At 41.2% G+C, this 15,625-nt stretch overlaps 1 pseudogene; it reads right to left on the reverse strand.

Annotated features, from left to right (window-relative positions):
• Positions 1-8,788: 8,788 nt before the first annotated feature.
• On the reverse strand, positions 8,789-11,192 carry LOC147452856 (uncharacterized; annotated as a pseudogene).
• Positions 11,193-15,625: the final 4,433 nt, after the last annotated feature.

A 15,625-nucleotide genomic window follows, 5' to 3' on the forward strand; every position in this document is an offset into this window, starting at 1 on the left:
CCATCTGTGCCGGCGTGGATGGCTACATGCAAGTTTCTAATGAAAATCTTTACCTATGAGTTTCTACAGGTAGCTAGCGGGGGTGTTTCATTTGCCTTGTATGAGCACCACATGTAGCAAGGGAATTATTTGCTGCATAATGGAATTGCCTATAGCCATCCGCCCCAGTGTGGAATGGAAATCTTTACCCATCACTCCTGCAAACATTGGCACGATCGTTCAAAAAATGAAGGTAAAATTACTAAAATACCCCTCTAATTTGTGGAATTTCCCAAAATACCCCTCAAATTTCAAAAATTCCCAAGATACCCTTGCATCTATTTTAGTTGGATTGTTCATGATTTCCTAATCTTTATTCTTTTTTGACAATGGAGATCCATTTTTAGTACTTAGCATGTAATTTGTCACAAATTACCTCCCAAAAAAAAAACAATTATGTCTAAAAATAATGAAGCAATGCATCTCCAAAGCCTACATAACTAGCTCAAATTCTAGTTTAAGTATCTTGTATTGATAGACAATCAAAGGCTTCTTATGAAAATCTACAGGTAGGGAGGCGGGACATACCCTTGGGCCACAAGTAGTCGGAGAATTGAAAGGCGTTGCGCGAGGTCTGCAACGTGGTGGAGGCGAACGAATTCCTCCACACTCTGCCTACCCCCACCTAAGCTTCCAACACCCGTGAGTATATTGGGAAACTTTTACATTTGAAAGGTATTTTGAGAATTTCCACAAAGTAGGTTCCCCCAATCTCAGTTGTTTTAATTCAAAATCGATCAGAATCTTACACGCTTCTCTCATTTCTTTCTAAACTCCTCTATCTTGTTTGCACATGTCTCTCTCTGCATGTGATTCTCAGTTTGTTGGGCGAATCTCTCTCTCTCTCTCTCTCTCTCTCTCTCTCTCTCTCTCTCTCTCTCTCTCTCTCTCTCTCTCTCTCTCTCTCTCTCTCTACTTTGGCTCTGTGCATGTACGTTATGAAATTCTCTCACTTCTCTCTAAACTCCTTTGTCTGTTTTATCTCTCTCTCTCTCTCTCTCTCTCTCTCTCTCTCTCTCTCTCTCTCTCTCTCTCTCTCTCTCTCTCTCTCTCTCTCTCTCTTTCTCTCTACTTTGACTCTGCGCATGTACGTCAGAGGTTCTGCATGCACCAGAAGATGCTTAGCAGCTTGCGGTGTGGTAGGTGTCACCACAAGATGAGTGCTTGGTCGCCTACGGAAGCCGAGCTGCCTGTGATGGGGCTGGAGCACCTGTCCGAGGATGGGGTGCTACCAGTTCTTGCCCTTTGGTCTTTCCCTCGAGTGGTGGAGCTTGTTTGGAACAACACGCCCTCCTCTCTTCTAAGGCCGAGAGCATGGGGTGGGGGTGTGCAGTCGGGTTCTGTTAGAATGCAGGCGAGGGAAGAGCGTGGGGTGGGGGTGTGCAGCCGGGTTCTGTTAGAATGTAGGCGAGGGAAGAGGCGACGCACAGGTATTGTGGAGAGATGGGATTGGGAGAGATTCCAAGCATCTTTGACCTAATTGATTTTTTTTAAACATCCTCCCAGTTGGTATTTTGGTAATTTTCCCAAAAAGGAACTGCCTGTAGCCATCCACGCCGGCGTGGATGGCTACAGGCAGTTTCAAGTTAGTGTTTCTTGCTTAATCCCATGCTATAGCGTAACGACGAAAGGCTAGGGTAATTTTACAACAAGTTGCTGCGTGTGAATCTGCTTCCCTCCATAGCAACGACGACGAAGAAGAAGCTGTGTAGGTAGGGCAATTATTCATTAGCTGCATTAACCAATCAACTCGAGTGCTGGACGGCTTAATGTGACAAAAAGGAAATGACTGCACAAGCTAAAATATTGCCTGCACAGCCCGCAAAGCTAGAACCGCTACCACCTACGTTGCTATGTACATGAAACTCACTCTCCCTCTGCGTCCAATTTTTGACGCTATGTCTCACACGCTTCGGTAGCCCATTCAAGTTTCCACGCCGACGGTTCACCATCCTGAAAGCTTGCATTAGGCAAAATTTGGACTCACAAAGGGGCTCTTTAAGGAGTTTGACTTTGCCTCTCTCTACCAAAATGGGCGCATGGATAAATTTTTACAAACAAACTTCAAAGTTGGCGGAGGTTTGACAGTTAGAATGTCCTCTTCAAGATCTATCTACTGATATATAGCACGCCATGAGATTCCTCATATTTTAGAAGATTCTTTTTTTGATTCACCTATGATGTGACAACTCTGTCGGAATCTAAGTGAATCAAAAAAAGAATCTTCTAAAATATGAAGAATCCCATGGCGTGCTATATATCAGTAGATAGAGCTTGAAGAGGACATACTAACTGTCAACCGTCCGCCAACTTTGGATTTTGTTTGCAAAAATTTATCCATGCGCCCGTTTTGGTAGAGAAAAGTAAAGTCAAACTCCTTAAAGGGCCCCTTTGTGAGTCCAAATTTTGCCTAATGAAAGTTGGCACTTGAGAGTGTTGACGGTAGCCCAATGGCTTTGATCCTGTTTCCTCCTTTCCAGGAAAAACACTGTATAAAATCTTGAGCTCTGCTCTACTCTGCTTAAGGGTCAGCTTTTTAGGCCGCCTATGTGAAGGTGGCCCCTCTATATTGATGTGCACAAGGCTCCGGTGTTCGGGAAATATCATTTTCGCAAACATACAAAAATCCCTCCAAGACAAATCTGAACCGGAATTTTATAGTACTAGCCAATATTTTTGCAAAGTTACACTATTTTCCATGTATTTTTAAGCAGAATTTCCTCGTTCTTGCCCTCCTCTCAACCGGCTACTTTGATTTTGCAACCGGCTCAAGGCTAAGCTGAGGCACACTTTTCCCGAACACTGGCACAAGCTCACAAAAAGTGGCAAGCTATCATTGTCAAGCACTCTCTATTGATAGAATCAAAGCCAAGGCCTAAGTATGTGCCCATTCAAAGAGAGGGGATCCTACCTTGCCTGCCTTGTAGAGTTCGAAAATGTCATGTCCTAATTGCGGTAGAGCCTCACCCCGCTTGATGATGATATTTCATTCAAATTTAGAGCTTGAGCGGCTTGTCGATCAATGCCACCATATATAAATCCCATCGTTCGTCCCCTCGCTCCCAAAATCAATCTAATATGCAGCTGTCAAAGATTGGCAAGCAATTGAGCCTTGTTTTTTCCCATAATTGCCGTGCTCTCTCTACAGTTTGCCGACTCTCTTGCCTTACGATATGTCTGCACCTGATCCCGATCTTGAGTTTGAGCTCCCGTCACCCTCACTTTAAGCATTGGCTCAAAGAGTAATATAGCAAAAAGGAAGTGACGCGAAAGAGTGCTTCATAATCACTACACGATTCCAAATCTGATGTATCCATAATCCTATGGTCGCTTGCATTTGTAGCAAATGAGTTGGCTAAACCATTCAAGTACTCCATGGACGCACTAGTAAAGGAGCCTTTTCCTGCATGATCAGTAGCGAGAGATGTTTTGCTTTCAATCCTAGTAACCAAAGGTGTTTTGTCATTTTGAGGTCTCTACCAGTGATCATCAGCCCTACGAGATTCTTCCTGAAAGGGTACAACTTCTATAGCTTCAGAAAACCTACTAGGAGGCATAGCTGAATGGTACCTCATCAGAACAAGGCTCAAACGCTTGCCAATCTTTGACAGCTGCATATCAGGAGTCCCTTGTGAAGTGTTCACTAAAGACTAGAAAGGTGGATAAGGTCAGGCTTCTAGCTTCCTTTGCAAATCAGAGAGAGAGAGAGAGAGAGAGAGAGAGAGAGAGACGGTGGCGAATAGTGAGTGTCACCTTGGGTGAAGTCCATGGTTTCTCTCAAGCTGCAGAAATGCCTGCTAGCCAGCATTCTCGAATGTGCGATGGCCCAATCCCAATGAGGTCAATGAGATTTCCATGGCCAATTCACTTTCAGTATGGTAGGACATCACCAAGATCATCAAAGAAGGTTTTGTAATTTGGAAGATAACCAATATTTACTATAAGCCAAGGATGAAGTGTGGTTCCATCCAAGGTCTTGTGGCTGAGATGCATGTGTGTTCTACATTGACTTCTTTGTGGAGAGTATCCACACTTCAAAGGCTAAAAAGGCACTCAAGAATACATTTTCAAATCAATTTGAATCTCAGAGAGCCCAAGGAAAGTCTATTTGTTAGAGAAAGGGTGCAAAGCTACTCTAGTTATTGTCGCATTCAACAAGACCACAAAGATATCCAAGAACTAAGCGATATTTTTTAGGACTTAAATTTTGTAGGGATTTTACATTCATACTCGCATGTGTCTATCATCAATGCAAATAACAATTGAGTCTTTGACTACGAGAGAGAGAGAGAGAGAGAGAGAGAGAGAGAGAGAGAGAGAGAGAGAGAGAGAGAGAGAGAGAGAGAGAGAAGAAGAAGAGAATTTTAACATCAACATCAACACCATGCCAAAATCAACATACTTACACTATTAACCCCTTCCTTACTTTGATGAGGATGGTTGCAAGCAACTTTTAGCACATATGGACCAAGCAAAGATGAGAAGGTAGTGGCAACTACATGCTATCACCTATATTATGCATACAGTTGACCTCCTTGTGGCGGTCAATGTAGGGAAATGTGATTTTAGTTATTGTGCTTGAACACGACATGAAGCACTACTTCCCTTTGTGATTAATCCTAGGCATTATCACCTTAGTTATCATTTATGAATAACTAGGTGATCTCACTTGACCATCACCTAAACAACCACCGCCAAAAAAGACTTCCATTAACCCAAAGAAAAATGAAGGTTGTGTGCACAAGTTTTGTATGGGTGCTATGGAAGGACGCTCCATCGTGATGCATCACTATGTGCCACCTATGGACTTTGGAATTTCCCCTTGAGAGTAATCTAACTCTCTCTTTACAAAAGTTTTGCTTTAAGTGCTCACAAGCTTTCTTCCTTAGCTTCTCTATAATAGACACTAGTACCTTACGTCCCTCTCCAACTTTTGCAAGAAAATAGATTACCATGGATATGCATATCCCTATCTTTAGTCCTCTTCCTAGCCATGAGGCTATGTTGATGTTAGAATGTAGAATGTTTGAGATCAAGGTTATTCTTTGAAAGAGAATTTTGAGCCTATGGAAGACCATGTATATTTGCGTCCATTGACATTTTGGAAGTAGAAGTGACGTTTGGAGGACGTAACCATAGATGATGGAGAAGATGCATATGTGAAGTTGAAAATCGTAAAAATGTACTTTTGAATATGCTTTCTTGCTTGATCATGAGTTGCATCAATTTTACAACATGGATCTGTTCAAGGTGCTTTGCTAGATGTCGCTCGATTTTGTATTAGATCGGAAACACTTGCTCGGAGTTTGGGATTCCTCCAACAGCATTCCCTTTGATACATAGGGACCTTAGAATTTCCAGTATATTCAATGAGTAAAGTATCCTTTGTTTCTTCCAAATTAAATGGTGCAAGGATATATTGCTATGTTGTTCTTGGGCTCTAATTCACAATAGGAGGTTGTTGTGGGTAGGGAAGTCTTCAGCTGATGGTTTAGGGTTAGAGGCACAAGGCCTCATTGGCAATGAACAAACAATAATTCAACCAAAATTACAAATCTCCTATGAATCCTTAAACCTCAATTTATCTAGAGCGGGTGATGACTAGGTGTGAAAAAGTCAGAAACCTTGGTATTCAAAGCCATTGTAATTTCCCACTTATAACTAAACAATAAATACCACAAGGGGCACCAGACTTTCGAGCCAACAAGGTGGTGAGCGAGGAAACGAGTTTAAAGTATGTGTGTGTGAATAAGTCTAGGTATTAATTGAATGAATTACCGCATTATGAGACCATAGACGGGTTTTATGGTTCCATCAACGAAATTTGAATTCTTTTCTACAAGTCTGACATGGACAAATTTGGGTGAAAAGGATTCACAGACAGTTGCCTTATAGGTGAGAAAAACCAGCATCCTCGAGTCACGGTCTCTCTCTCTCTCTCTCTCTCTCTCTCTCTCTCTCTCTCTCTCTCTCTCTCTCTCTCTCTCTCTCTCTCTCTCTCTCTCCGCGGAAAATAAGGTGGGCAAAAACTATAACATGAAACTACACTATAACGGGGCTGAAAACCCAAACACAAGGCTAAAAATTGCCGAGGTCAAACCCTTGAAATGTTATATCACAGCAAAACCCCAAGGGGACGAGCCTCAGCCAGAACAGAAAAGACATAGGATTAGGATTAAGGATCCACAACAAGAGCTTTTGGTAAGCGGTAGGAAGAACGAACATCCAAGAAGAGGATTAAAGTATTTAGATGGTTCCTAGACCAAGGCACAAGGTCTCATCATCAAACTCCAACCACGAATCAATTTAAAAATTGAAACTATAAAACTAGCATCCTCTCTCTCCCCCCTCCCTCCCTCTCTCTCTCTCTCTCTCTCTCTCTCTCTCTCTCTCTCTCTCTCTCTCTCTCTATCTCTATCTCTCCCATGCACACAATCTTCTATTTCAAAATTGTCATGAGTATGAATCATGAGTCAGAGGGGGTAACTACTATAAGACAACAGGTAGCTACCATGTAGAAATAGGTAGCTACCAGAAAGAAATAGATAGCTGCCACATAGAGCTACCATGCAGATAAAGCTAGCTACCATGCTAATACCAGATAGCTATCAGTCATGAGAAGCTAGCTACCATGCTAATACCAGATAGCTATCAGTCATGAGAAGCTAGCTTACATGCTGAAAATAGATAGCTACCAGTAATAAGAAGCTAGCTACCATGCAGAAAGTAGATAGCTACCAATCTTAAACAGGCAGCTAACATGCAAAAATAGATAGCTACCAGTCAAGAATAGGCAGCTACCATGCAAAAAACAGAGCTAACATTCATAAACAGGTAGTGATAGCCGTTTTTCGGCTCTCCATAATTGCCATAGTAAGTTACTCCACCCTACCAAATTCACCCAAACTCTATGGCTATCCCTACCATTTCAGTGTAAATAGGCGTGTGTGAGTTAGGGGGCTTTTCCCATATCTTCTTAAAATCCTCAGCTAGCTAGTCACTGGGCTAGTTGAGTCAAAAAAATAAATAAAATCAAAAAAATAAAATATATTATGGTCCATTTGTGTGTAAATATTGCATTATATATATGGCCTAAATATAGGGATTTTTATAATTATTCTGGTATTTTATTTAAATATTTATACTTAGGTGTGTGTTTTATTAAACCTGTGTATGCCTTCTTTCATCCTCTTACACCATAAGTATATTTTGCCAATGTGTACATACTCTAACCTCATATTTTTCTTTTATACTTTACTTGCATACCTTTTCCTCTTTCACCCAAAATAATTCAAGGAGGGACCATATCATATGATTCCAATATCTTTCCATATCCATAACTCCTCCATATTTTTATTATTATTTTTACTCATTATTCTAACACCATGTGCTCATTGAGCTAAAGTCCATGAATAGTCCATACACTAGTCCCACCATGTATATATTTTTTTATTCACCAATAATCCTCCTCCATGCATGGGTCAAGGGCAACTTGGATGCTTTGTATTATGATATGACAAAGGAGGGGCTCACTCTTGGATGCATTGTACAAATTCAACAAAGGAGGGGGCCACTAAAAGTCTTTTGCAGGCATAAAAACAGGCTTTTGGTGAGAATTTTGGCACCTATCTCCACTCCGAATTTGGAGCGGTGGTCAAAAGTGAAAATGTAGCCCACGCTTTGAATAATCATCTCAAATTTTTTCATGATTTTTGAAGTAACCACCAGTGAGCTACGATTTTTTGAGTGGACCCCAGTCTGCCCACTTTTCTCACAAGTAGCCCATAGTCTTCTCTCACCTCTTTCCACACTTCTACACACACACACACACACATTCCTCTCAATCCCTCACTCAAACCTGCACCTTCAATGGTTTCTCTCACCTTCTTCACCATTAACCTCCCCACTTACTCCCATGAGATATCCATTTTAGTATGAAGCCAGTTATAGATTCAAGAAGGCTGATATAAATAGGTCAATGATACAAAAAGGGGTTATCAACTCCCATTGGTTGTTTACACAAGTACTTAGGTCCAAACCTAAGTACATAGGTTTACACAAGTACATAGGTCCAAACCTAAACTTGGTCTCTTACGATCGAGTCGCTTTTCTTTGTGACCAAAATTTGATAACATATTGGGAAACCTGGTCCTTCTCATTTGATGTCATGTGCATCCTGACATATTGATCAGGATCTTGCACATAGTTCCACCCCTTTAGCCACGGCAATAGAGTGTTCGTGAGGTAGCAAGGATCCTGTGATTCGTCATCCGGTTGAAATGTTGGTGGACATATCATGGTTGTATCACTGTTGAGAATATTTTGTATCATGTATCTTCCACCATAATAATCAATGACCCCCTCCAATATGGTCTCCTTTTTAAGAGCTCCGGTAATCCCTTTACAAAAACTGGTTTTGCTTCACCGCCTTGCAGCACTCTGATGTTAGTAAGTCAGAAAGGAAATTTGATGCAGTCAGTTTGGTAGAATTTCTCTTTCCAGATTCTAGGATGCATCCCGCTCAAGCAACCCTTAAGTGTAATATTCATGTTTCTGTTAGTGAAGCTGGACCGGATGCAAAGGTGAAAGATGTATGCGCATTCACAGACAAATTGAAGCACATGTGGCGTGATTATGCAAAAGGTGCCACGGCCACTGCCTCCCTTGAACACTTTTCGACAGAGAAAATCTTTGGTTTTCAGAGGGATCTCTGGATTGGGGTATCTTCTCAAGAGAACCCCATTCATGTCTAATACCAGGACTTTTGAGCAGGACAGGTTGGAGGTGGCATACCCTCCATCAGCGGAGCAGTCACAATGCTAATTGGGAAAGGCATTAGAACATCTTTCCACCTTTTTCTACAAGAACTTACATCTTTCTGTAACTCTGGTGAATGCAATTCTTTCGGAGGCTTTGGCTACACATCTTGCCCCAAAGGGGAATCTTTCTAAGCATCACCGACAGGGACTAAGTCTAGGGGCCGCTGGGTGCACATGCGTGGATGCCCTAGTAGTAGGATCCTGTGATTCATCATCAGACATTGTACCACTCTTCATGTCAGTGCCTTCCTTGCCAAGAAAAATAGCCAAAGATTGTATCAGCAGGAGAAGCTCCTTTGGTGTTTTTGCTATGTTGGCAAAACCTGTGCGTTGTAAAGTAGAAATGATCTTCAAAACCCCTTCCAATCCTTGGGGCATTACCCATTTCCACCTCTTGTAGCCTAAGGGTTCTGTTTGTTCCTCTAAACAAACAGAACGCGAGAGTCAGAAAGTTGCAATATTAATTATTTTTTAGAGAAAATGGATCTCACCTCAATGGACAAGGCATCAAAAGACACATGCACCACATCACAAGTCACATAAAAAAACACTTTGACAATGAAAGAGGAACTCCAGGATGATCCAAAGGTTCTATTGTTACATTATGAAAGGATTGCGGTACAAAGAAGGATAGTGGTTTGATACAAAAAGGATAGTACAACCAAAAAGGCTCATAGAAGGGTTGGCTATAAAGCATCACTCATGGACACTAAGTAGAGTCTAAGCCAGGAATCTTTTTGCCCATGTGTTTGCAACACCTTTTTTGATGTTTGCTCCGCTTACTGCACCGGTGTCCCGATCTACAACCACGGAATCCTTCTCTTTAGCACTCTCTGACCCTTTGGGTGCATCCAACCTTTCATTCTTGTCTCCCCTTGCCCCCCCTCCAGGAGCAGTAACTATTAATAAACACCCTAATCAAGCCATACATATGCAAACATCTTAGAGCCTATCCAGTTATACATGGTGTTTTTTTGCATTTCTTGCCGCTGCAAAAGCCTTTGTAATATATATTAGGGATTTTTGAGGGAGATGTCTCTTGGTTCACCGGTATGGATGTCAAGGGTTTGCTAGGATGCTGGCTCTTGAAGAGCTCCACTTCTTCCCTGACAAGTGGCGATTCCGCAAGTATTTCATGCGCAATGGGGAGCACATCACAATCTTTTAATTGGGTTTCCTCTATATCAGGTACATCTGTTTCTGAAACATCCCAAAAATAAACTCTAGGTGCATTGTAAAAAACAATGATGAGTAAACTTTGTACTAAACAAGTGCTTCGAAGGACCCAAGGAATTGATGTTACCTTCTAGATTGCAATGTCTCTTTTCCCTATCGGAGAGAACACTGATCCTAGCGCCCACTTTGACCTCTTTGGAGATCACTTCGGTGTTTAGGTCACCCTTTTCAGCATCTGATCAATAGATAGGAAGCTTCGGCAACATTTATTGACAAATTCATACAAATATTGTACGAATGTCCCCAAAGAGAGGGTTACCAAAACTGTCATCTGATTTGGTTGAAGGGACCTGCGCCTCACTTTTTTTCTTGGAGGTAAATTATGCACAAGCATTAGGCAATTTAGGTTATGACAAGCTAGCCATCAATGGATATAACCTTAAAGATTATGTCCCACCATGCTAGATACCATTTCATGAAAAAGGTAGCTATCCCCAGACTGATAGCTACCAAAATACTAGTGGGTAACAACACTGTGCTGGATGGCTCAAACCATAGTAGCTACAATTTAGCCAGTACAACATTGGTGCCTAAAGATTAAATGTAAGACACATGATCATGGCAATAAAGTGGTAGTCACCCCCTACCATAGCTACCACCTTTGGAGTAGTTAGCACATAAGCCACTAGCCACCAAGCTACCTACTATCCAGCCAGGCATCATTTTGCCCGTGTGTTTGCAACACCTTTTTTGAGGTTTGCTTCGCTTACTTCACGAGTTTCCCCATCCACAACCACAGAATCCTTCTCTTTAGCACTCACTGACCCTTTGGCTACATCCAACCTTTTATTTAGGTATCCCCTTGCCCCCCTTGTAGGAGCACTAACTATTAATAAACACCCTAATCAAGCCATACAGATGCAAACATCTTAGAGACTATCCAGTTATACATGAAGTCCCTTTGCATTTTTTTGCATTTCTTGCCACTGCAAAAACCTCTACAATATTAGGGCTTTTTGAGGGATATTTCTCTTGGTTTACCTCTATGGATGTCAAGGGTTTGCTAGGATGTTGGCTCTTGAAGAGCTCCATTACTTCCCTGACAAGTGGCAATTTTGCAAGTATTTGATGCGCAATGGGGAGCACATCACCATCCATTAATTGGGTTTCCTCTATATCAGGCACATCTGTTTCTGAAACATCCCAAAACTAAACTCTAGGTGCATTGTAAAAAACAATGATTGTACTAAACAAGTGCTTCGAAGGACCCAAGGAATTGTTGTTACTATCTAGATTGCAATGTCTCTCTTCCTTATCAGAGAGAACACTAATCCTAGCGCCCACTTTGACCTCTTTGGAGATCACTTCGGTGTTTAGATCACCCTTTTTAGCGTCTGATCAACAGATAGGAAGCTTAGGCAACATTTATTGACAAAACCATACAAATATTGTACGAATGTCTCCAAAGAGAGGGTTACCAAAACTGTCATCTGATTTGGTTGAAAGGACCTGCGCCTCACTGTTTTTCTTCGAGGTAGATTCTGCACAAGCTTTAGGCAATTTAGGTTATGACAAGTTAACCATCAATGGATATAACCTTAAAGATTATGTCCCACCATTCTAGATACCATTGCATGAAAAAGGTATCTATCCCCAGACTGATAGCTACCACAATACTAGTGGGTAACAACACTGTGCTGGGTGGCTCCAGCCATAGTAGCTACAATTTAGCCAGTACAACATTGATGCCTAAAGATTGAATGTAAGACACATGATAATGGCAATAAAGTGGTAGTCACCCCCTACCATAGCTACCACCTTTGGAGTAGTTAGAACATAAGCCACTAGCCACCTACTATCCAGCCAGGCATCTTTTTGCCCGTGTGTTTGCAGCACCTTTTTTGAGGTTTGCTCCGCTTGCTGCACCGGTATCCCCATCCACAACCATAGAATACTTCTCTTTAGCACTCTCTCACCCTTTGGTTGCGTCCAACCTTTCATTCAGGTCTCCCATTGCCCCCCCCTGCAGGAGCAGTAACTATTAATAAACACCCTAATCAAGCCATACAGATGGAAACATCTCAGAGACTACCTAGTTATACCTGAAGTCCCTTTGCATTTTTTTTGCATTTCTTGCCGCTCCAAAAGCCTCTGCAATATTAGGGATTTTTGAGAGAGATTTCTCTTGGTTCACCGGTGTGGATGTCAAGGGTTTGCTAGGATGCTGGCTCTTGAAGAGCTCCACTTCTTCCCTCACAAGTGGCGATTCCACAAGTATTTCATGCGCAATGGGGAGCACATCACCATCCATTAATGAGTAAACTTTGTACTAAATAAGTGCTTCAAAGGACCCAAGGAATTGATGTTACCTTCTAGATTGCAATGTCTCTCTTCCTTATCGGAGAGAACACTGATCGTAGTGCCCACTTTGAACTCTTTGGAGATCACTTCGGTGTTTAGATCACCCTTTTCAGCATCTGATAAATAGATAGGAAGCTTAGGCAACATTTATTGACAAAACCATACAAATATTGTACGAATGTCCCCAAAGAGAGGGTTACCAAAATTGTCATCTGATTTGGTTGAAAGGACCTACGCCTCACTTTTTTTCTTGGAGGTAGATTCTGCACAAGCATTAGGCAATTTAGGTTATGACAAGCTAACCATCAATGGATATACCCTTAACACTACGTTGGTAACCTAACAGGACATAAAAGTGTTCTTTTAGGGTTTTGAAAAAAACCTCCAAAACCATAGTAGATCCACTCATTTTGTAAAATCCTTTCATGAGGTTATAGTTCAAGGCCTACTACACATGGAAAAAATAAGAAACTTGTAAAATTTCTCATCTTTTGGTCACACCAAGCCTCCAAAGTTGATGGACCAATGCATTTTCATCAAAACAGTCATTTCTTACGTTTTGTTGCATAAAAATAAGATTAGGGATTTTTGTAGGACTTGAGATAAATTCCCTAGTTAACTTCAACGGGTTGGTGATCAGAACATATGATTTCTTCTCACTCACTATTTTTTGTTTTGCCAAAATAAATAGGTACAAAAATTTTGAATTTTTACCATTCTGCAAACATATCAACAAAGTTTCTATAGCCACGCTCAATACAAATAATATATGCATGTTTTCTTAGTTCCCTATTGTTCTTTATGTTCATAAGGATCCATGGAGCATGTCAAAAGAATAATACATCTCTTAACAAGGGGAATCTTGGGGACAAAGATGAAGTGTTAAATACAACAAACATGAAAAAACTGGGTTCAACATTATGAGTTGTAGAATCCCATAGAAACTATTCAATATCTAGCCAAATTTGATCCTTATGACTAGATATGGTCACTACCTACTGAGGTGGTCCGGGGCGGGCAACAAGAAGAGCAACCTCTAGACACCCTTCAAGGCTCTCGTGCTGCTCAATGGGGCTGGGGCACAACACAACACAAACCAAAACAACAAACCCACAGCCAAATCCCAACTACACAAGGGGCACCACCTAGTTTAAGAGCGAACTAGGACGCAAAAGAGGAGAATCGTTCGAGCAACCCACAACAAGCAAGGAATTTACACTAACCCTAACACCAATGGAACACTCTCACACACTAAAACACGAGAGAGAGAGAGAGAGAGAGAGAGAGAGAGAGAGAGAGAGAGAGATGGTGTACAACTTAGCTTCAACTTTATATTTTGCACAAAAAGGAACTTAGAGCTTGCGGAATCAAGTGACAAGATTTGGTTATAGCATCACTAGCACATTGTCTTAGGGTTATAGGAGCCCTCTCACCATCCGCCCTCTTACAATGGTAGCCAAACAATAGCCAATGAATCACAAGCAACAAAACAACAACCTTCAATGAAACAAGTCACCTTATGAAGCTGAATGAGTTTGCCAAGCCAGATTGGAGGAGAAGCGTGAGCCTTTGGACATGAAATGCACCCAAAACTACCAATTAATTGATGTTGGGGTAGATACAACAATGGTAGGAAGAATATCTTCTACTCGCACTCACTCAAACTAGCTCAAGCTTTTCTATGCACCAGGGTAATGGTGTATAGAAAGCTTACTCTCTCTTTACAACCAAGATAGAACTGGCATGTGGTACGCTCAATCTAGTGTGCAATGGTATAGTGATGTCTTTTACAAGGAGGAATAGGTTCTATTTATAGGTTTTAGAAGCCTTGATTAGGATTAAGCCTAATCAATTTTATTAAGAAAGATCAAGGATTATGAATTTTTATGAATTTCAAATGAGAATGGGGTCTCTCTTTTCTCTTGAGTCACATGGATGTGGGCTCAAGTAAGAGAATTATTGATGTGGTAAAAGGAGAGAAACTTCCATGGGAGTGAGTGAATTTGTTTTACTTGTGCGGTTGCCTACTCCATATGTTGATAGTGTGGGTGCATTTTTACAAGAGAAGTTAGTTGTTAGTGGTAATAATCACTAGAATTGTTAGTGATACATTTACAATGGGTAGGATGAGTTGATTTGATGAAGGAAGAGGGGTGAATTAAAAGAGAATCATTGAGATGGTGAAGCTTTGAAGAAGCTTGAACTCACCCTTGTGTAGATTGTGGAAAAAATGACCGCTCGTCTTCTTCTTCTTCTTCGCTTCTTTACGCCGCCGCCACGGTTGACCACCACGATGAAAAGAGGATTTGTTGATGAAAAATCCTCAATTTGCAGAAGTTATCATGGTTAAGATGCTGAATTTTAGATAGTTTTAGGAGAGGTAAATGAAATTGTAACATAGAAGCAATAGAGAGAGACATGGAGAGGGTGTATGTATGTAGAGGTTCATAAAAGAACTGTAGGGATGAGAGAGAAGGGTAATGGTGAAGAGGGTGGGAGAAGCCATGGAAATTGCAGGTTTGAGTGAGAGATGTGTAAGAGTGAGTAGGTGTGTGGAAGGGTGAGAGAAGACTAAGGGCTACTTGTGAGAAAAGTGGGAAGATTGGGGTCCACTCAAAAACTTATAGCTCACGGCTGGTAGCTCCAAAAATCATGAAAACATTTGAGGTGATTATTCAGAGCGTGGGCTACATTTTCTCTTTTGACCACCGCTCCAAATTCGGAGTGGAGATAGGTGCCAAAATTCTCACCAAAAAGCCTGTTTTTATGTCTGCAAAAGTCTTTTAGTGGCCCCCTCCTTTGTTGAATTTGTACAATGCATCCAAGAGTGAGCCCCTCCTTTATCATATTATAATACAAAGCATCCAAGTTGCCCTTGACTCATGCATGGAGGAGGATTATTGGTGAATAAAGAAATATATACATGGTGGGACTAGTGTATGGACTATTCATGGACTTTAGCTCAATGAGCACATGGTGTTAGAATAATGAGCAAAAATAATAATAAAAATATGGAGGAGTTATGGATATGGAAAGATATTGGAATCATATGATATGGTCCCTCCTTGAATTATTTTGGGTGAAAGAGGAAAAGGTATGCAAGTAAATAATATAATAAACGTAACCAATGAGTAGAAATCAATTTTTTGTTTTCACGAGGGTGAGGGTGAAAGAGTGGGAGTGATTTGTATAAAGGAAAAATATGAGGTTAGAGTATGTACATATTGGCA

This window comes from Adiantum capillus-veneris, chromosome 8 (assembly GCF_014529385.1).
Source record: "Adiantum capillus-veneris isolate H3 chromosome 8, ASM1452938v2, whole genome shotgun sequence".
Lineage (NCBI taxonomy): Eukaryota > Viridiplantae > Streptophyta > Polypodiopsida > Polypodiales > Pteridaceae > Adiantum > Adiantum capillus-veneris.